This window comes from Kogia breviceps, chromosome 14, assembly GCF_026419965.1.
Source record: "Kogia breviceps isolate mKogBre1 chromosome 14, mKogBre1 haplotype 1, whole genome shotgun sequence".
In the NCBI taxonomy this organism is placed as follows: Eukaryota; Metazoa; Chordata; class Mammalia; order Artiodactyla; family Physeteridae; genus Kogia; species Kogia breviceps.
Genome location: NC_081323.1, coordinates 49,166,160 through 49,190,012, shown reverse-complemented (window position 1 = coordinate 49,190,012; position 23,853 = coordinate 49,166,160).

Here is a 23,853-nt window from a genome sequence, read left to right as displayed (position 1 = left end):
AGGTCTTTAATCCATTTTGAGTTTATTTTTGTGTATCGTGTTAAGGAGTGTTCTAATTTCATTCTTTTACATGTAGCTGTCCAGTTTATCTAGCACCACTTATTGAAGAGACTGTCTTTTCTCCATTGTATATCCTTTACTCCTTTGTCATAGATTAGTTGACCATAGGTGCGTGGGTTTACCTCTGGGTTTTCTACCTTGTTCCATTCATCTATATTTCTGTTTTTGTGCAAGTACCATATTGTCTTGATTACTGTAGGTTTGTAGTATAGTCTGAAGTCAGGGAGTCTGATTCCTCCAAATCCATTTTTTTTTTTCCTCAAGAATGCTTTGGCTATTCAGGGTCTTTTTTGTCTCCATACAAATTTTAAGATTTTTTGTTCTAGTTCTGTAAAAAATGCCATTGGTAATTTGATAGGGATTGCATTGAATCTGTAGATTGCTTTGGGTAGTATAGTCATTTTCACAATATTGATTTTTCTGAGCCAAGAACATGGTATAACTCTCTATCTGTTGGTATCATCTTTAATTTCTTTCTTCAGTGTCTTATAGTTTTCTGCATACAGGTCTTTTGTCTCCTTAGGTAGGTTTATTCCTAGGTGTTTAATTCTTTTTGTTGCAGTGGTAAATGGGAGTGTTTCCTTAATTTCTCTTTCAGATTTTTCATCATTAGTGTATAGAAAGGCAAGAGATTGCTCTGTGTTAATTTTGTACACTGCAACTTTACCAAATTCATTGATTAGCTCTAGTAATTTTCTGGTGGCATCTTTAGGATTCTCTAGGTATAGTATCATGTCATCTGCAAACAGTGACAGTTTTACTTCTTCTTTTCCAGTTTGTATTCCTTTTATTTCTTTTTCTTCTCTGATTGCCTTGGCTAACACTTTCAAAGCTGTGTTGAATAATAGCAGTGAGAGTGGACATCTTTGTCTTGTTCCTGATCTTAGAGGAAATGCTTTCAGTTTTTCACCATTGAGAATGATGTTTGCCGTGGCTTTCTCATATATGGCCTTTATTATGTTGAGGTAGGTTCCCTCTAGGCCCACTTTCTGTAGAGTTTTTATCACAAATGGGTGTTGAATTTTGTCAAAAGCTTTTTTTGCATCTATTGAGATGATCATTTAGTTTTTCTTCTTCAATTTGTTAATATGGTGTATCACATTGATTGATTTGCATATACTGAAGAATCCTTGTATCCCTGGGATAAATCCTACTTGATCATGGTGTATGATTCTTTTAATGTGTTGTTGGATTCTGTTTGCTAGTATTTTGTTGAGGAGTTTTGCATCTATATTCATCAGTGATATTGGTCTGTAATTTTCTCTTTTTGTATTATCTTTGTCTGGTTTTGGTATCAGAGTGATGGTGGCCTCATAGAATGAGTTTGGAAGTGTTCCTTTCTCTGCAATTTTTTGGAAGAGTTTGAGAAGGATGGGTGTTACCTCTTCTCTAAATATTTGATAGAATTCACCTGTGAAGCCATCTGGTCCTGGCCTTTTGTTTGTTGGAAGATTTTAAATCACAGGTTCAATTTCATTACCTGTGATTTGTCTGTTCATATTTTCTATTTCTTCCTGGTTCAGTCTTGGAAGGTTATACCTTTCTAAGAGTTTGTCCATTTCTTCCAGGTTGTCCATTTTATTGGCATAGCATTGCTAGTAGTAGTCTCTTAGGATGCTTTGTATTTCTGCTGTGTCTGTTGTAATTTCTCCTTTTTCATTTCTAATTTTATTGATTTGAGTCCTCTCCCTGTTTTTCTTGATGAGTCTGGCTAATGGTTTATCAATTTTGTTGATCTTCTCAAAGAACCAGCTTTTAGTTTTATTGATCTTTGCTATTGTTTTCTTTGTTTCTATTTCATTTATTTCTGCTCTGATCTTTATGGTTTCTTTCCTTCTGCTAACTTTGGGTTTTGTTTGTTCTTCTTTCTCTAATTCCTTTAGGTGTAAGTTTAGATTATATATTTGAGATTTTTCTTGTTTCTTGACGTAGGCTTGTATAGCTATAAACTTCCTTCTTAGAATTGCTTTTGCTACATCCCATAGGCTTTGGATTGTCGTGTTTTCATTGTAATTTGTCTCTAGGTATTTTTTGAGTTCCTCTTTGATTTCTTCAGTTATCTCTTGGTTATTTAGTAATGTAGTGTTTAGCCTCCATGTGTCTGTGTTTTTTACGTTTTTTTCCCCAGTAATTCATTTCTAATCTCATAGCATTGTGGACAGAAAAGATGCTTGATATGATTTCAATTTTCTTAAATTTACTGAGGCTTGAGTTGTGACCCAAGATGTGATCTATCCTGGAGAATGTTCCGTGCTCACTTGAGACGAAAGTGTAGTCTGCCGTTTATGGATGGAATGCCCTATAAATATCAATTAAATCTATCAGGTCTATTTTGTCATTTAAAGGTTCTGATTTTAAATTATTTTCATTTTGGATGATCTGTCCATTGGTGTAAGTGAGGTGTTAAAGTCCCCCACTATTATTGTGTTACTGTTGATTTCCTCTTTTACAGCTGTTAGCAGTTGCCTTATGTATTGAGGTGCTCCTATGTTGGGTGTATATATATTTACAATTGTTATATCCTCTTCTCAGATTGATCCCTTGATCTTTATGTAGTGTCCTTCCTTGTCTCTTGTAACATTCTTTATTTTAAAGTCTGTTTTATCTGATATGAGTATCGTTACTCCAGCTTTCTTTTGATTTCCATTTGCATGGAATATCTTTTTCCATCCCCTTTCTTTCAGTCTGTATGTGTCCCTAGGTCTGATGTGTATCTGTTGTAGACAGCATATAGATGGGTCTTGTTTTTGTATCCATTCAGCAAGCCTGTGTCTTTTTAGGTGCAGCATTTAATCTATTCACATTTAAGGTAATTATCAATATGTATGTTCCTATGGCTATTTTCTTTATTGTTTTGGATTTGTTTTTGTAGGTCTTTTTCTTCTCTTTTGTTTCTCACTTAGAGAAGTTCGTTTAGCATTTGTTGTAGAGCTGGTTTGGTGGTGGTGAATTCTCTTAGCTGTTGCTTGTCTGTAAAGCTTTTGATTTCTCCATTGAATCTGAATATGATCCTTGCCAAGTAGAGTAATCTTGACTGTAGCTTCTTCCCTTTCATCACTTTAAGTATATCATGCCACTCCCTTCTGGCCTGTAGAGTTTCTGCTGAGAAATCAACTGTTAACCTTATGGGAGTTCCCCTGTATGTTATTTGTCATCTTTCTCTTGCTGCTTTCAATAATTTTTCTTTGTCTTTAATTTTTGTCAATTTGATTACTATGTGTCTTGGCATGTTTCTCCTTGGGATTATCCTGTATGGGACTCGCTGTGCTTCCTGGACTTGGGTGGCTATTTCCTTTCCCATGTTAGGGAAGTTTTGGACTATAATCTCTTCAAATATTTTCTCGGGTCCTTTCTCTCTCTCTTCTCCTTCTGGGACACCTATAATGTGAATCTTTTTCCATTTAATGTTGCTCCAGACGTCTCTTAGGCTGTCTTCATTTATTTTCATTCTTTTTTGTTTATTCTGTTCTGCAGCAGTGAATTCCACCATACTCTCTTCCAGGTCACTTATCCGTTCTTCTGCCTCAGTTATTCTGCTACTGATTCCTTCTAGTGTATTTTTTATTTCAGTTATTGTATTGTTCATCTCTGTTTGTTTGTTCTTTAATTCTTCTAAAGAAGAAGACATCCTGAGAGTATGGACCCACCAACCTTTCCTTCCTTCCTGTCTACAGACCACCTGTGAACCAGACAGGCCTCCTCATTCTCCCTTGTCAGACGTTCTGAGTTTCAAACATCAGAACAAATATCCTTTTACTGAGAGTGTTTAGTAAATCTGATTTCCTTTAACTTGAAAATAAATCTTCCCAGTTTTTAAAGTCCATTGATAAGTTTCCAGAATTTTTATGCTAGAGGAGGAAATGTCACTGCCTTCCTGAAAACCAATTGTTATAATCCTTATATCTTCTCACAACGTTGCACATTTCCAAAGACTGAGGCAGGAGAAAGGGCAGGATCCCTCTGGGAAGGTAAACTCCACATAAGGAAATGCATGTGGGGTAGCTGTTGTCAAATGCACCAGACATGACATTGCCCCAGACGTGAGGTATGAGCCTTAGAACAGCTGCACTTGCCCATAATGTTCATTGCCTTTGTTTTAAGCTTATGCACTCTTTATCTTGCAAAAAAAAACATTTGTAAAAGTATTGAAGAGGATACATTTCTAACCAACAGTGGTCTTGACTCAGAAGTCAATTAGAAAAAGTGTTTAAACGAGAATAACTTTCTAAGCAGGAGTCTTAACTCTGAGGGTTTATTCTTTTTTGTCAGCACTGATATTTTTGTGAGCTATAGAGGTCATCTGCCCTATTCCCCTCCTCCCTAGCATTCAGATGCTAGTTATTCCCTTATTCCCTGCAATCTCCCCTAGTACATCCCAGGTCTGAGATTCCTGTGTAAACAGCTCCATCTCTTTGATTGGCTGGTCCAGTGCCTCATATCCCAATGAATGACCTGTATCCTTTTCCCTCACTGCTGCCCCCTTTACTTTCTTAATTCCTTAAAATAGCCAGACTCCTTTCCCTTAAGCACTTTAAATCATTGGAAGTAGGACTCCTAGCCAACAGCTCCATCTCTCACCCCCACACTCCCTCCATCCCAACACTCTGGCTGCTCTCTTTGTCTAGATTACTTCCTCACTCGCCCACTTAATCCTCTTCTCCTAGTTAATTCATTCCTTTTTTTCAAAAGTCAGTTCAATCACCTCCTCAATAAAGCCTTCTCTGAATTCTCTAAGTCAAACTTTACTGTTAAATGATCTCATAGCACTTATACCTCCCCATTGTACAACTTTATATAATAGGTGATTACTTGATTAATGTCTCACCCACCTCTGAACTTAACTCTGCACAGGCACATGTGGGGATTTTCTCCAAGTTTGCTCCCAGTAGGATTCCCAGCAACTAGTACTTTTCCTGACACATGGAGGGTGTGAATTTAACCATGAAAAACAATTCCACTTATCAAAAATGATTATTATGTTTCTTCCACTACCGGGTATATTGCAATAAAAATTTGGACACTAACCATTCCAGAGTTTTTACTGGAGTTTTGCTATGTAAGCTTGATTGATAAATTGGCTATATGTCATCAATACTAATCTCCAGCAACTTTCCCCTTCCAGGAGGTCCAGCTGACCCTCTAATTACAAGTTTGGTTTTTCTGATGACAAGCCCCCATTCTGATGCCATCTAAGGACCCATCCTGAGTCATCTCATTAGCATAAAAAAGGCATGCCTATCACTCAGGAAATCCGAATGGTTTTTAAACCTCTGTGTCAGGAACCAGAGATAAAGACCATATATATATATATATATATATGTATATGTATATATGGCATATAATAATATACAATTATCATAAAGAATTTACAATGAAACAATGTTGTTTTATTCCATTAAAATTTGGGAAATTTATAACACTCCACTGATTGTGGGAGCAGGGGAAGAGGCCTTCTCTCACACTGCTGGTGGGAGATAAGTTGGTCAAAACCTTTATTATGAAAGCAACTTGACAATATACACCAAGAGTCTTAAAATGCTTATACCTTTCCCCCTTGTGACCCCATAATTTGGAAACTATGCTAAAGAAGCATTCAGAACTATATAAAAGGTTTGTCTGCAAAGATGTTTATCACAGTGTTTTCATTATATCAAAAAGTTGAAAATATTAAAGTCCAGTTGTAGAGGTTAGGGTGAATAAATTCACACTATGCTAGTATGCATCTATTAAAAGTATTTTGCAGAATGATTAATTACAGAGGAAAATGTTTGAACATATTATTAAGTGAAAAGGACACAATTTTTTTTTTTTTTTTGGATGGCACAGCTTACTGGATCTTAGCTCCCCAACCAGGGATCAAACCTGGGCCCCCAACAGTGGAAGCTTGGAGTCCTAACCCCTGGACTGCCAGGAAATTCTCTTAAAATTTATAAATACTATGGGAGATAAAATTGTGGATGACTACTATTTTAATTTTTTCTGTGGTTTGTATAATTATTTTCATAATCAGAAAAATGTCATTGAAAATAAACCTCTCTTTAAAGTACTCAGGACTGATCATCAGAGGCAAACTATTATATATGGGATGGATAAACAACAAGGTCATATTGTGTAATGCAGGGAACTACACTCAATATTCTGTGACAAACCATAATGGAAAAGAATGTGAAAAAGAATATATATGTGAAAAAGAATATATATATATATATATTCTTTTTATATACATATAAAAAGTATGTCTTTTTGTTATATATATGTATAATTGAGTCACTTTTCTGTACAGGAGAATTAACACAACATTGTAAATCAAGTATACTTCAATAAAAAATAAAATAATAAAATATATCTCTTTATACACAAAAATAAATTCAAAATGGCTTAAAGACTTAAATATAAGACATAGAACATAAAACTTCTAGAAGAGAATATAGGCAAAACATTCTCTGACATAAATTGTACCAATGTTTTCTTAGGTCAGTCTCCCAAGGCAATAGAAATAAAAGCAAAAATAAACAAATAGGACCTAATCAAACTTGTAAGTTTTGCACAGCAAAGGAAACCATAAACAAAATGAAAAGACAGCCTACAGATTGGGAGAAACATTTGCAAACATTGTGACCAACAAGAGCTTAATTTCCAAAAGATAAAAACAGCTCATACAACACAATAACAAAAAAACTAACAATCCCCCACCCCAAAAATGGACAGAAGACTTAAGTAGACATTTCTCCAAAGGTGACATACAGATGATTAATAGGCACATGAAAAGATGCTCAGCATTGCTAATTATTAGAGAAATGCAAATCAAAACTACAATGAGGTACCACTTCACACCAGTCAGGATAGCTGTCATTAAAAAGTCTGCAAATAGCAAATGCTGGACAGAGTGTGGAGAAAAAAGAACCCTCCTACACTGTTGGCAGGAATGTAAATTGGTGCAGCCATAATGGAGATCAGTATGGAGGTTCCTTAAAAAACTAAAAATAGAGCTACCATGTGATCCAACATTCCCACTCCTGGGCATACATTGGGAAAAAAATATAATTCAAAAAATACATGCACCCCAATGTTCACAGCAGCACTATTTACAATAGCAGGACATGGAAGCCACCTGAATGTCCATTGACAGATGAAGAGATAAGAAAGATGTGGAATACTACTCAGCTATAAAAAAGAATGAAATGATGCTATATGCAGCAATATGGATGGAACTAGAGATTATCATACGAAGGGAAGTAAGTCAGGAAGAGAAAGGCAAATTCCATATGATATCACTTATATGTGGAATCTAAAATATGACATATTTACAGAATAGAAAAAGATTCACAGACATAGAAAACAAACTTATGGTTACCAAATGGGGAAAGGGGTAGGGAGGGATAAATTAGGAGTTTGAGATTAGCAGATACACTAGGTCCTACTCTATAGCACAGGGGACTATATTCAATATCCTGTAGTAAACCATAATGGAAAGAATGTGAAAAGGAAATGTATACATATTATAATTGAATCACTTTACTGTACACCAGAAACTAACACAACATTGTAAATAACTATAATTCAATTTTTAAAATTGTATAGTAAAAAAAAAAAAGCTCTCAGGACCAAACAGGATACAACACACAAATTATAATCAGAAATTATTCTTTCTCATTCATTAAGGTACAACTGGCAAGACATTTACTTGGTACTATCTCATTTGACATTAACTTAAGAGTGCAGTTTATGGCGGAGAACAATAAAGCTTTCAGTCCTCCCAAATTTCACGTAAGTTTGCATGAGCTGTCCCTTTCCATAATTCATTCAGATTAAAGATTTTTTTTCCTGCTATTATCTCTGGCAGGCTTAGAAGAATTTGTGCCAGCTGATGCATGGCAGAACATATCTTCTGCACCCTGGTCCCACTCAACCCTCTCTGCTCTGGCAGGTTGTTGAGGGGTGGTTTGATGATAAGCCCCATTACTCACCACCAGCCTTTTGTCCCTGGGGAGCCATAGAGTGTATCTAGGAATCACATCCAGCATGCTACTATCTACATGATTCAAAAGGCAAGCTCCTGTAGTGGGTAAACTTGAGCTTAATTCTAAGACATAAACCTTCTCCCAAACTGACAGAAGCAGAGCCTTTTCTCTGCATTTTAATATTATTGCCAGTGTTTTCCCAAGCATAAAAAAATAATGTGGCCTGCCATTCCAGTTCTACAAAGATCAAACCATTAGCCATTGAGGTCATCCAATGACAGTACACTTTGAGGGGAATTCAAGATGGAGAAAAACAGGAAGCATTCTGTGCTTTGGATATTGGTCCTAGATAGTTAAGACGCATATCTAAGAAAAATTTCAATGAACCCAGGTTATTACATTTTCCCATAGGTAGAAAAGCACTAAAATCATTAACTTAAATAAGGTTTCCCACTCTTACCACTATTATTCAACATAGTTTTGTAAGTTTTAGCCACAGCAAACTGTGAAGAAGTAGAAATAAAAGGAATCCACGTCAGAATAAAAGAAGCAAAACTGTCACTGTTTGCAAATAACATGACACTATACACAAAGAATCCTAAAGATGCTACCAGAAAACTATTACAGCTCATCAATGAATTTGGTCAAATAGTAAGGTACAAAATTAATGTACAGAAATCTCTTGCATTCCTATACAATAAAGATGAAAAATATGAAAGAGAAATTAAGGAAACACTCCAATTTACCACTGCAACAAAAAGAATAAAATACCTAGTAATAAAAATACCTAGGGAGAAAAAGACCTGTATGCAGAAAACTATAAGACACTAACGAAAGAAGTTAAAGGTGATACAAACATGTGGAGAGATATACCATGTTCTTCGATTAGAAGAATCAACATTGTGAAAATGACTATACTACCCAAAGAAATCTACAGATTCAATGCAATCCCTATGAAACTACAAATGGCACTTTTCACAGAACTAGAAGAAAAAAATTCACAATTTCTATGGAAACACAAAAGACCCTGAATAGCCAAAGAAATCTTGAGAAAGAAAAACGGAGCTGGAGGAATCAGGCTCCCTACCTTCAGACTATACTACAAAGCTACAGTAATCAAGACAGTATGGTACTGGCACAAAAACAAAAAGCACAGGGATAAACCCACACACATTTGGTCACCTTATCTTTGATAAAGGAGGCAAGAATATACAATGGAGAAAAGACAGCCTCTTCAATAAGTGGTGCTGGGAAAACTGGACAGTTACATGTAAAAGAATGAAATTAGAGCACTCCCTAACACCATACACAAAAATACACTCAAGATGGATTAAACACGTAAATGTAAGGCCAGACACGATAAATCTCTTAGAGGAAAACATAGGCAGAACACTCTATGATAGAAATCACAACAAGATCTTCCTTGACCCACCTCCTAGAGAAACGAAAATAAAAACAAAAATAAACAAATGGGACCTAATGAAACTTAAAAACTTTTGCACAGCAAAGAAAACCATAAACAAGATGAAAAGACAGCCCTCAGAATGGGAGAAAATATTTGCAAATGAAGCAACTGACAAAGGATTAGTCTCCAAAATTTATAAGTAGCTCAGGCAGCTCAATAACAAAAAACCAAACAACCCAATCCAAAAATGGGCAGAAGACCTAAATAGACATTTCTCCAAAGAAGACATACAGATTGCCAACAAACACATGAAAGGATGCTCAGCATCACTAATCATTAGAGAAATGCAAATCAAAACTACAATGAGGTGTCACCTCACACCAGTCAGAATGGCCATCATTAAAAAGTCATCCAACAATAAATGCTGCAGAGGGTGTGGAGAAAAGCGAACCCTCTTGCACTTTTGGTGGGAATGTAAATTGATACAGCCACTATGGAGAACAGTATGGAGGTTCCTTAAAAAACTACAAATAGAACTACCATACGACCCAGCAATCCCACTACTGGGCATATACCCTGAGAAAACCATAATTCAAAAAGACTCATGTACCACAATGTTCATTGCAGCTCTATTTACAATAGCCAGGACATGGAAGCAACCTAAGAGTCCATTGACAGATGAATAGATAAAGAATATGTGGCACATATATACAATGGAATATTACTGAACCATAAAAAGGAATGAAATTGAGTTATTTGTAGTGAGGTGGATGGACCTAGAGTCTGTCATACAGAGTGAAGTAAGTCAGAAAGTGAAAAACAAATACCATATGTTACACATATATATGGACTCTAAAAAACAAAAAGTTTCTGAAGAACCTAGGGGCAGGACAGGAATAAAGATGCAGACATAGAGAATGGACTTGAGGACATGGGGAGGGGAAAGGGTAAGTTGAGAAGAAGTGAGAGAGTGGCATGGACATATATACACTACTAAATGTAAAATAGCTAGTGGGAAGCAGCCGCAAAGCACAGGGAGATCAGCTCGGTGCTTTGTTACCACCTAGAGGGGTGGGATAGGGACAGTGGGAGGGAGACGCAAGAGGAAGGGGATATGGGGATATATGTACACATATAGCTGATTCACTTTTTGATACAGCAGAAACTAGCACCATTATAAAGCAATTATACTCCAATAAAGATTTTAAAATAAAATAATTCTTCACTGCCCCTCAAAGATTATTAACTTGAGATGTCTTTTCTTAGTGATTTACAGTAATCTTTTGATGCTTGACTACATTTTTTATCCCCAGCAAAAAAATCCCTATATATCTTGGCTCCTCCCTTACTTCTTTTTTTTTTCTTTTCTTTCCTTTTTTTTTTTTTTTTTTTTACCTTTTACTGTGTGCTTTACATACAGTTTTCTTTATAGTTTAAAAAAATCTTTATTGGAGTATAATTGCTTTGCATTGGTGTGTTCATTTCTGCTTTATAACAAAGTGAATCAGCTATACATATACATATACATATATATCCATATCTTCTCCCTCTGTGTCTTACTCCCACTCTCCCTATCCCACCCCTCTAGTTGGTCATAAAGCACCGAGCTGATCTCCCTGTACTATGTGGCTGCTTCCCACCAACTATTTTACATTTGGTAGTGTATATATGTCCATGCCACTCTCTCACTTCATCCCAGCTTACTGTTCCCCCTCCCCATGTCCTCAGGTCCATTCTCTACCTGTACCTCTTTATTCCTGTCCTGCCATTAGGCTCTTCAGAAACTTTTTTTTTTAGATCCATATATATGTGTTAACACACGGTATTTGTTTTTCTCTTTCTGACATACTTCACTCTGTATGACAGACTCTAGTTCAATCCACCTCACTACAAATAACTCAATTTTGTTTTTTTCATGACTGAGTAATAGTCCATTATATATATGTGCCACATCTACTTTATCAATTCATCTGTCAGTGGAAACTTAGGTTGCTTCCATATCCTGGCTATTGTAAATAGAGCTGTAATGAATATTGTGGTACATGAGTCTTTTTGAATTATAGTTTTCTCAGGGTATATGTCTAGTTGTGGTATTGCTGGGTCATATTGTGGTTTTATTTTTAGTTTTTGAAGGAACCTCCGTACTGTTCTCCATAATGGCTGTATCAATTTACATTCCCACCAAAAGTGCAAGAGGGTTCCCTTTTCTCCACACCCTCTTCAGCATTTATTGTTTGTAGATTTTTTGATGATGGCCATTCTGACCAGTGTGAGGTGATACCTATTTGTAGTTGTGATTTACATTTCTCTAATGATGAGTGATGTTGAGCATCTTATCATGTGTTTGTTGGCAATCTGTATATCTTCCTTGGAGAAATCTCTATTTAGGTCTCCTGCCCATTTTGGGATTCAGCTGTTTGTTTTATGGATATTGAGCTGCATGAGCTGCTTAAATATTTTAGAGATTAATCCTTTGTCAGTTGCTTCATTTGCAAATATTTTCTCCCATTCTGAGGTTGTCTTATCATCTTGTCTGTGGTTTCCTTTGCTGTGCAAAAGGTTTTAAGTTTCCTTAGGTCCCATTTATTTTTGTTTTTATTTCCATTTCCCTAAGAGGTGGGTCAAAAAGGATCTTACTGTGATTTCTGTCATAGAATGTTCTGCCTATGTTTTCCTCTAAGAGTTTTATCATGTCTGGCCTTACATTTAGGTCTTTAATCCATTTTGAGTGTATTTTTGTGTATGGTGTTAGGGAGTGCTCTAATTTCATTCTTTCACATGTAACTGTCCAGTTTTCCCAGCACCACTTATTGAAGAGGGTGTCTTTTCTCCATTGTATATTCTTGCCTCCTTTATCAAAGATAAGGTGATCATATGTGCATGGATTTATCTCTGAGCTTTCTATCCTGTTTCATTGATCTATATTTCTGTTTTTGTGCCACTACCATGTTGTCTCGATTACTGTAGCTTTGTAGTATAGTCTGAAGTTAGGGAGCCTGATTCCTCCAGCTCCGTTTTTCTTTCTCAAGATCGCTTTGGCTATTCGGGTTCTTTTGTGTTTCCATAGAAATTGTGAATTTTTTTCTTCTAGTTCTGTAATAAGTGCCATTTGTAGTTTCATAGGGATTGCATTGAATCTGTAGATTGCTTTGGGTAGTATAGTCATTTTCACAGTGTTGATTCTTCTAATCCAAGAACATGGTAATTCTCTTCATCTGTTTGTGTTATCTTTAATTTCTTTCATCAGTGTCTTATAGTTTTCTGCATTACAGGTCTTTTGTCTCATTAGGTACGTTTAATCCTAGGTGTTAGATTATTATTATTTTTTTGTTCCAATGGTAAATGGGAGTGTTTCCTTAATTTCTTTTTCAGATTTTTCATCATTAGTGTATGGTAATGTAAGAGCTTTCTGTGTATTAACTTTGTATCCTGCAACTTGACCAAATTCATTGATTAGCTCTAGTAGTTTTCTGGTAGCTTCTTGAGGTTTCTCTATGTGTAGTACCATGTCATCTGCAAACAGTGACAGCTTTACTTCTTCTTTTCTGATTTGGATTCCTTTTATTTCTTTTTCTTCTCTGATTGCTGTGGCTAAAACTTCCAAAACTTTGTTGAATGATAGTGGTGAGAGTGGACAACATTGTCTTCTTCCTGATCATTGAGGAAATTGTTTCAGATTTTGACCATTGAGAACAATGTTGGCTGTGGGTTTGTCATGTATGGCCTTTATCATGTTGAGGTAAGTTCCCTCTATGCCTACTTTCTGTAGGGATTTTATCGTAAATGAGTGTTGAATTTTGTCAAACGTTTTTTCTGCATGTATTGAGATAATCATATGGTTTTTCTCCTTCAATTTGTTAATATGGTATATCACATTGATTGATTTGTGTATATTGAAGAATCCTTGTATTCCTGGGATAAACCCCATTTGATCATGGTGTATGATCCTCTTTATGTGCTGTTGGATTCTGTTTGCTAGTATTTTGTTGAGGATTTTTGCATCTATGTTCATTAGTGATATTGACCTGTAGTTTTTTTTCTTTGTGACGTCTTTTTCTGGTTTTGGTAACAGGATGATGGTGGCCTCATAGAATGAGTTTGAGAGTGTTCCTCCATCTGGTATATTTTGGAAGAGTTTGAGAAGGATAAGTGTTATCTGTTCTCTACGTTTTTTTTAATTGGATTTCTTTTATTATGAGAATTGAAACATCTCTTTATATGTTTAAATCAATTTGTTTTTCCTTTCTTTTGAGCTATCTGGTAATTATTTTTTGTCATATTTCTATTGATTTTTTGGCATTTTTCTTAGAAGTTCTGTACATATTAGGGATGTTAATCTTTCATTTATAACAAAGTGAATCAGTTATACATATACATATGTTCCCATATCTCTTCCCTCTTGCATCTCCCTCCCTCCCACCCTCCCTATCCCACCCCTCTAAGTGGTCACAAAGCACCAAGCTGATCTCCCTGTGCTATGCAGCTGCTTTCCATTAGCTAACTATTTTATGATTGGTAGTGTATATATGTCCATGGCACTCTCTCACTTTGTCACAGCTTACCCTTCCCCCTCCCCATATACTCAAGTCCATTCTCTAGTAGGTCTGTGTCTTTATTCCTGTCTTACCTCTAGGTTCTTCATGACCTCTTTTTTTTTTCTTCTTAGATTCCATATATATGTGTTAGCATATGGTATTTGTTTTTCTCTTTCTGACTTACTTCACTCTGTATGATAGACTCTAGGTCCATCCACCTCACTACAAATAACTCAATTTCATTTCTTTTTATGGTTCAGTAATATTCCATTGTATATACACGCCACATCTTCTTTATCCATTCATCTGTCGATGGACACTTAGGTTGCTTCCATGTCCTGGCTATTGTAAATAGAGCTGCCATGAACATTTTGGTACATGACTCTTTTTGAATTATAGTTTTTGCAGGATATATGCACAGTAGTGGGATTGCTGGGTTGTATGGTAGTTCTGTTTGTAGTTTTTTAAGGAAATTCCATACTGTTCTCCATAGTGGCTGTATCAATTTACATTCCCGCCAACACTGCAAGAGGGTTCCCCTTTCTCCACACCCTCTCCAGCATTTATTGTTTCTAAATTTTTTGATGATGGCCATTCTGACCGGGGGTGAGATGATATCTCATTGTAGAATTCACCTGTGAAGGCATCTGGTCCTGAGCTTTTGTTTGTTGGAAGATTTTTTGGTTTTGTTTTTGTTTTTTTTGCAGTATGCGGACCTCTCACTGCTGTGGCCTCTCCCGTTGCAGAGCACAGGCTCTGGATGCGTAGGCTCAACGACCATGGCTCACGGGCCCAGATGCTCCGTGGCACGTGGGATCTTCCCAGACCAGGGTACGAACCTGTGTCCCCTGCATTGGCAGGCAGACTCTCAACCACTGAGCCACCAGGGAAGCCCTTGTTGGAAGATTTTTAATCACAGTTTCAATGTCAGTGCTTGTGATTGGTCTGTTCATATTTTCTATTTCTTCCTTTTTCAGTCTTGGAACATTGTGCATTTCTAAGAATTTGTCCATTCCTTCCAGGTTGTCCATTTTATTGGCATATAGTTGCTTGTTGTAATATCTCATGGTCCTTTGTATTTCTGCCATGTTAATTACTTCTCCTTTTTAATTTCTAATTCTATTGACTTGAGTCTTCTCCCTTTTTTTCTTGATGAGTCTGGCTAATGCGTTATCAATTTTTTTATCTTCTCAAAGAAACAGCTTTTAGTTTTATTGATATTTGCTATTGTTTCCTTCATTTCTTTTTTATTTATTTCTGATCTGCTCTTTATGATTTATTTCTTTCTGCTAACTTTGGGGGTTTTTTTGTCCTTGTTTCTCTAATTGCTTTAGGTGTAAGGTTAGGTTGTTTATTGGAGATGTTTCTTGTTTCTTGAAGTCGGATTGTATTGCTATAAACTTCTCTCTTAAAACTTCTTTTGCTGCATCCCGTATGATTTTGGTCATTGTGTTTCCATTGTCATTTGTTTCTAGGTATGTTTAGATTTCCTCTTTGATTTCTTCAGTGAGATCTTGGTTATTAAGCAGTGTATTGTTTAGCCTCCATGTGTTTGCATTTTTTACAGATTTTTTCCTGTAATTGATATCTTGTGTCATAGCACCATGGTTAGAAAAGATACCTGATATGATTTCAAATTTCTTGAATTTACCAAGGCTTGATTTGTGATCCAAGATATGATCCATCCTGGAGAATGTTCCATGAGCACTTGAGAAGAAAGTGTATTCTGTTGTTTGGGGATGGAATGTCCTATAAGTATCAATTAAATCCATCTTGTTTAATGTATCATTTAAGACTTGTGTTTCCTTATTTATTTTCATTTTGGATGATCTGTCCATTGGTGTTAAAGTCCCCCACTATTACTGTGTTACTGTTGATTTCCTGTTTTACACCTGTTTTACACCTTTATGCACCCACCTTTGTTGGGTGCATAAATATTTACTATTGTTATAGCTTCTTATTGGATTTCTCCCTTGATTATTATGTAGTGTCCTTTTTTGTCGCTTGTAATAGTCTTTGTTTTAAAGTCTATTTTGTCTGATTTGAGAATTGCTACTCAAGCTTTCCTTCGATTTCCATTTTCATGGAATATCTTTTGTCATCCCCTCACTTTCAGTCTGTATGTGTCTCTAGGTCTGAAGTGGGTCTCTTGTGGACAGCATATATATGGGTCCTGTTTTTGTATCCATTCAGCCAGTCTGTGTCTTTTGGTTGGAGCATTTAACCCATTTACATTTAAGGTAGTTATCAATATGTATGTTCTTATTACCATTTTCTTAATTGTTTTGGGTTTATGATTGTACGTCTTTTTCTTGTCTTGTTTTTCCTGACTAGAGAAGTTCCCTTAGCATTTGTTGTAAAGCTCGTTTGGTGGTGCTGAATTCTCTTAGCTTTTGATTCTCTGTAAAGGTTTTTAATTTCTCTGTTGAATCAGAATGAGATCTTTGTTGGGTAGAGTAATCTTGGTTGTACATTTTTCCCTTTTATCACTTTAAATATGTCCTGTCACTCCCTCTGGCTTGCAGAGTTTGTGCTGTAAGATCAGCTGTTAACCTTATGGGGATTCCTTTGTATGTTATTTGTTGATTTTCCCTTGCTGCTTTTAATATTTTTTTTTGTATTTAATTTTTGATAATTTGTTTAATATGTGACTTGGCCTGTTTCTCCTTGGATTTATCCTGTTTGGGACTTGATTAACTTGATTATCCTTCCTGGACTTAACTGTTTCCTTTCGCATATTAGGGAAGTTTTCAACTATAATCTCTTCAAATATTTTCTCAGTCCCTTTCTTTTTCTCTTCTTCTTCTGGGACCCCTATAATTTGAATGTTGGTGTGTTTAATGTCCCAGAGTTCTCTGAACCTGTCTTCAATTCTTTTTATTCTTTTTTCTTTATTCTGTTCTGCAGTAGTTATTTCCACTATTTTATCTTCCAGGTCACTTATTCATTCTTCTGCCTCAGATATTCTGCTATTGGTTCCTTCTAGAGAATTTTAAATTTCATTTATTGTGTTGTTCATCATTGTTTGTTTGCTCTTTAGTTCTTCTAGGTCCTAATTAAATGTTTCTTGTATTTTCTCCATTCTATTTCCAAGATTTTGAATCATCTTTACTACCATTATTCCGAATTCTTTTTCAAGTAGACTGCCTATTTCCTCTTCATCATTGTTTGTTTGCTCTTTAGTTCTTCTAGGTCCTAATTAAACGTTTCTTGTATTTTCTCCATTCTATTTCTAAGATTTTGAATCATCTTTACTACCATTATTCTGAATTCTTTTTCAAGTAGACTGCCTATTTCCTGTTCATTTGTTTGGTCTCATGGGTTTTTACCTTGCTCCTTCATCAGCTGTGTGTTTCTCTGTCTTCTCATTTTGCTTAACTTACTGTGTTTGGGATCTCCTTTTTGCAGGTTGCATGTTGGTAGTTCCCGTTGTTTTTGGTGTATGCCTCCAGTGGCTAAGGTTGGTTCAGTGGGTTGTGTAGGCTTCCTGGTGGAGGGGACTGTTGCCTGTGTTCTGGTGGATGAGGCTGGATCTTGTCTTTCTTGTGGGCAGGACTGTGTCTGGTGGTGTGTCTGGGACACCTATGAACTTATTTTGTTTTTAAGCAGCTTCTCTGCTGATGGGTGGTGTTGTGTTCCTGTCTTGCTAGCTGTTTGGCATAGGCTGTCCAACACTGTAGCTTGCTGGTCGTTGAGTTGAGCTGGGTCTTAGCATTGAAATGGAGATCTCTAGGGGAGCTTTCACCATTTGATAATATGTGGAGCTGGGAGGTCTCTGGAGGACCAATGTCCTGAACTTGGCTCTCCCACCTCAGAGGTACAGGTCTGAGACCCAGCCGTAGTACCAAGACCCTGTCAGCCACATGGATTTTGGGAAGTCTGAGGTCTTTTGCCAATGTTCAGTATGTGTTCTGTAAGAGTTGTTCCACATGTAAATGTATTTCTGATGTATTTGTGAGGAGGAACTTGATCTCCACATCTTACTCCTCTGCCATCTTGAAGGTCTCCCTTCCTTACCTCTTTGAATGAAGAGGTCCTCATTTATATCTGAGAGCCTACCTCTCAGGCTAAAATCCCCAGTAAGGTCCCTGAATAAAACTTAACCTGCAACTTTTAGGTTGTACCTTTTTTTTTTCCCAGTCCACACAAGTAAATCTTTCCAAAGCTGCTACAATCTACATGCCAATGCCATAATAAGCAGAGTCATTCCCTTTTTCTGGATTCCTGGCAGGAGCCACTCCCAAAGTCCCTCTGTCCCACTAACCCTCCTTTTCTCCCTGGTCCTTAATCTCTACAGCCTCATCAGCGTCTGACATCTGTTATCAAAATTCTATGTTGCACAGATCTTTATACAACTATGAGCAGGGTGAACACACATTGCAGTTTGCCCAGGACAGTGCTGGTTTCAGTATGTTGTTCCAAGATAGTAATTAACAATGCTCCCTTTTTTCTCAAAAGCATCCCAGTTTGAACTGCATATTACTTGCTGACCCATTTATGGAGGAAGAGTAGTCTATGTCCTTAATTTTCAAAAAGAATTGTAAATACAGTAAGTCCCCTACATATGAACAAGTTCCATCCTGAGAGCAGGTTCATAGGTCCAATTTGTTTGTAAGTCCAACAAAGTTAGCCTAGGTACCCAGCTAACACAATCAGGTATAGAGTACTGTAGGTTTATAATGCTTTTCACACAAACAATATGTAAACAAGAAACAAACACAAAAAATAAGTAAACAGTTTTAATCTTACAGTGCAGTACCTTGAAAAGTACAGTAGTACAGTACAACAGTTGGTATACGGGGGCAGGCATCGAGTGAACAGGCAAGAAGAGTTACTGACTGGAGGAGGGAGAGGAGGTGGGAGATAGTAGAGCTGAAGGATCATCAGCAGTAGGAGATGGAGGGCAAGCTTCAATTTCACTCATGCCTGACGTTGATAGCACAGGTTCTGGTTCCTTGCTGGATTCGATTCTATCTTCCCTCCTGAAAAAAATGATCTAGTGACATCTGGGTAGTAGCTCTTTTCTCATCATAGATGACATGGTAGTACTGGATTGCATTCTGAAGGGCTGCTGCAACTTTGGGGTACATACAATTCTATATTTGGGTCTTGTTTTTTAAGAAAGAATTAAGGTATAAGATAATACTCCATCATTAAAAGTCTAAGGTGAGAAAACAAAAAGATCAAAGGAAGTGTGTTAAGACTTGGTGGACTGTGTAATTCCAAGACACTCATGAGATACAGATTTCTGATCCTGGCTTTTAGGAACCAAAAAAATTGACTTATTTTTGAGCTTCCAGGAAGTGGTAGGAAGAAGGATAGTTACAGCTTCTTCCTTTCTAGGATGTTTCCTGATGCAGATGCTCCAGCTTTGATTTGAGAGAGATTTAAGTTGGATCCACGCCTCCACAAGGGAAAGCCTCAGTCTTTCTAAAACTGTCTTTTGGTTTTAGCTAGATTTTCAGGGCAGAATGATGCTGCCATTCTAGGCCAAAGAAAAGCATCCTGACTATCTCAAGTATTTCCAGTTTGAGTTACACATCAGTTCTACTCTGCTTTGTTTCTGGCACCTCCAGAGCCCAAGTTCTCACCTGGGGTTCAGATTGCTCTGTGTAGACCATTGCATAAGCTGTCTTTGCCCTTGTTGGGGTGTTGGGTCTCAAACCTCTTCTATACATCCATGTTCCACAATGTCCCTCAAGAGACTCTGTGATAGAAACCTACCTTTTGGAGACTGACAATGCATAATTAATTACAAAACGTTCCTGAAAGAACTGCAACCAACAGACATGTTTAATTGCTTAGCCCAATGTTGCCCATATTTTCTGACCATGGATCCCCCCTCATTTTTTTCTATAATACCTAATAACCCCAATACTATATTTGGGGAAATTCTTCCCAAAGTTCTCTCTCTTCTATTAAATTTTGTTAAAATAAATTCACTATCCAGCTGCTAAGGCAGTTTCTAGCCTCTGAAGAAACCAGGGATCTCTTAACTTTTTAGTCTAAGCCAGTATTAACTGGGAGAAACCACGTGGCCTGGCTCTGGACACCATCTCTGCCTGGAATCTATCAGTGTCCCAGTAGCTGTCTCCAAGAGCCAGATTGCCCTTTTAGTCCTTTTTCTGTCATGAAAATTTTGGGTTGGTGATACGATGAGATCTAAGACAGAAAAATTACTCCTCCAGAGTGGAGTAGGCACTTGGGCCCTGGTGGAGACACTAACTGGTTGTGAAAATAGAGAATAATTTATAGAGTAAAGGTAGTCCAGGACAATAGGAAAGAAAACCATAATCCCAATACAGTGGCAAGTAAACACTTTTCACTTTCAAAAGTTGTTTATTACTTACATCTTAGACATGTAACTATGGCAATGAGTAATATTTGGCACTTCCATTTCAGAAAACAGATTTTGGCAATAGGGTTCCAATAACTGAAAAGAACAGAGAGAATGTGGACCCTGAGAAATAAGAAGATCACAAGGAAGGAGATAAGAAGAGAACAAACCCTGAAGCAAAGTAGCCTTGAGGTTGAACTTCTGAATCATTGAGCTAGTGCTAGTGCTATAAGGCTCTCTAAATCCTACTAGAATGGGCAAAAGACTGGCCCAGGGTCTGAGGCATGGCTGGGCCTAAGAAGGAGCCAATGGCCTCATCTGTGAGAATCAAAATTTTGCAGTGGCATAAAGAGATTACAACTTTAAAGCCCACACCTCTGCAAGACACCAAAATCCTGTTTCCCCTCTGAGAGACATACTCTCAGTTTATTCCCAATAGTAAGAAGGGGGTCATCCTTCACTCTGCAGGGAGACATAATTTACCTATTTCCATAATAATGCTGCATAAAAAACAGCCACGCAACCTCCATGGCATTCCACAATAAGCATTTATGGTCTCACTCATGGGTCTGGGACTGGCTGGCTGTCAGCCTGTATAAGTTGGCCTTGGCTAGGACAGCTGGGACAAATATCTCTGCTCTGTGCAAGGCTTCTTCAGGTCTAAGCTCGAAATGGTCACATTGTCATTTCTTCAACACTCTGTTGGCCAAGGCAAGCCACCTGGTTGAGCTCAGATCCAAATGATGAGGAAATAGATTTCACCTGTTTAGTGAGAGAAACTGAAAATTTATATGGCAAAATGAATACCTCTGGGGAGAGGTGAAAAATAGAGGCCATTAATGAATTACGTTATCACAAGGGTAATGTCCTCAATACTCCTTTACTCATTCTGATCCCCATTAAAAAAAATTAACCAGAGTCTTCATTCTACAACTACATATAAATACTTGAATGACTCTATTTACCTGTTTGGCCATAAATGATTCAGAGCTAGGTTTAACAGAGGTAACTATGAAATAAATGCTTTAGGAGAAACATTGTCAGGTAGGGGTTTCTCATTTGCCCTTCAGACCCATCCAGGGAACCAGAGGGGAAAGGGTGGTTCTTTTCTTCAGCACATACCCAAATGATGCTTACATTATGAGAAGCACAGTTTGGGGAGGTTTCTGGAGCCCTGAGAGTGATCTCCATTTCCTATGAGAGAGGGTAAGTCACTGCCCAGATCCACTTTGCAGAAATGGCAGGATCACTCTCATGCCTTTTCAAGAGATGCTAGTAAAACTTCAAAGGAAGTTAGAGTGCAGCAGTCACTGGTAATATGGAGGATGCAGGGAGAAGCCCTGCTCTAGCTGCAGAAGCTATGAAAGGTTACCACTCACACCCCAGGGGAGGAAACCCAAGAATGAAAATATCTGGGAACCACTGGGAAGCAAAATAAAAATGTTATCACACTGTACCAGTGGTCCACAAAAAGGGGCAGAGTGAGGAATTCCAGATGAGAGAAACACTAGGGAAGGCTTGCAATAGTGACAGCCTGCTCTTGCCACCCATAGATGTTTGTCCAGGAACTGATTTGAGGTATTGTGAATGAAAAATATCACCTTCCATATCAGTAAACAAAGGATGATGCAGCCATCAAGTCATCTGATTACAGCCTCCGCAATGATGAGCGTTGAGGGAAATTAGGATGGATACATAATACCTGCCATCTAGCGGTCAGCTGTTGCAGCCACCCTCAATGGTGCACTCTGAGGAGACTACAGTTGATAAAACACAGGATACTGGCCCCAGGTAGCTGAGGTTCATATCAAAGGAATGATTTCAGCGAGCCCAGACTCTTGCATCTTCCCATACATAGAAAAGTGCTAAATTCCTCAACTTGAGATATCTGGTTTTCTTTAATTAACAGTAAACTTTTGATGTTCTGACTACCTGGTCTTTGTTACAAAAATTCCTGTATACTCTGGCTTCCTCCTTGCCTCTTAGGAGCAGTTTCTCAGAGTTTTCTGAAATGCTGTGTCCCAGGCTTAAGTCCACCAAATAAAATATAATTGTTAAATTTTAGGTTGTACATTTTTTTTTCAGTCAACAGTATAAAGACATGGACACAGCCCATGCTAATAAACAGATTTAGCGCTGGAACATTTATCTTCTAAGCCTCTCTTTATTTATATGGTAATTTACTAAATAGGAAAATAAACATTCTCCTTGAAGAACACCTAGATTTTTCCATCGTACATTATATGTACCTCTATCTAAATTTACTGGGAGAGTGACATCAGAAACATGGCAGAGTGAAAAGCTACCTTTCTGTATCTCCTTCAATCTATAACCAGTAAAACACCCACAACTCAACAGAGATACTTCTGCCCAACACACCAGGATGCTGGAGAATTCCACACATCTATACTTCTAAAGGTGGGTGGACTGGAATACATAGAGGAGGCAGAATGGAAAGAACAGCAGACTGGTGCCTGAAATCCTGGCCCTCTGACACGTGCAGCTGAACCTGCAGCTTCAGGGAACCCAGTGGCAGCAGAAGAGGTGGGGCACGTGACTCCAGCCTCCTAATGGCAGGGGTGCCCATGGACAAAACTAACTGGGCAGCCGTGGCAGTGAGGCTTGGGACTCCATCCCACCAATCAATGAGGTGTCCATGACCCTGGCCTTCACTCCCACACCCCTCATCTGCCGTGGCAGAACCCACAAACCTTAGAACACAAAACAGTAGCTGCATCTGCACAGCTCTAGTTACCCCACCCCCACCCTCCTCCAATGGTGGGGTAGCCTGTGACTCAGGGGATCCTGGATAAGAGGGAAAAGCCCACCATCCTGGTGATGACAGTGGCTCTAGCAGAAGAAAGGCACCAACAACCCCAGAGGCACAAGAGGTAATCAGCACAGGTGCGTGGACCCACACACCTCTTACAGAGATGGTGGAGGCTGAAGAAAATGCCAACCCTTAAATACAAGAAGAGGGAGCATAGGTAAGAGAAACCAAAAACTTGTGTTATAGCGCCACCTACTTGAAAAATAAAGAAAAGATTCTAACTACTAACCTGTCATTAATTTTAATTAGAATATAGTTATTTTAAATGTTGTGTTAGTTTCAGGTGTACAGTAAAATGATTCAGTTATATATATGTATATATATATCAATATATGGAGAAAGTTCTAAAAATGTTTATAAATTCATTTTTTACACTCTCCCTTTATAGGTTATTACAGGATATTGAGTATAGTTCCCTGTGCTATACAGTAGGTCCTTGTTTTTTACCTATTTTATATATAGTAGTGTATATATTTTAATAACAAACTCTCCTTCTCCCCTTCTGTAACTGTAAGTTTATTTTCTATGTCTGTGAGTCTATTTATGTTTTGGAAATAAGTTCATGTGCATCCTTTTTCTTAGATTCTATGTATAAGCGATATGATATTTGTCTTTCTTTCTGGCTTACTACACTTAGTATGATAATCTCTAAGTCCATCCATGTTGTTGCAAATTGCCTTATTTCATTCTTTTTTTATGACTGACTAATAGTTCATTGCATATAT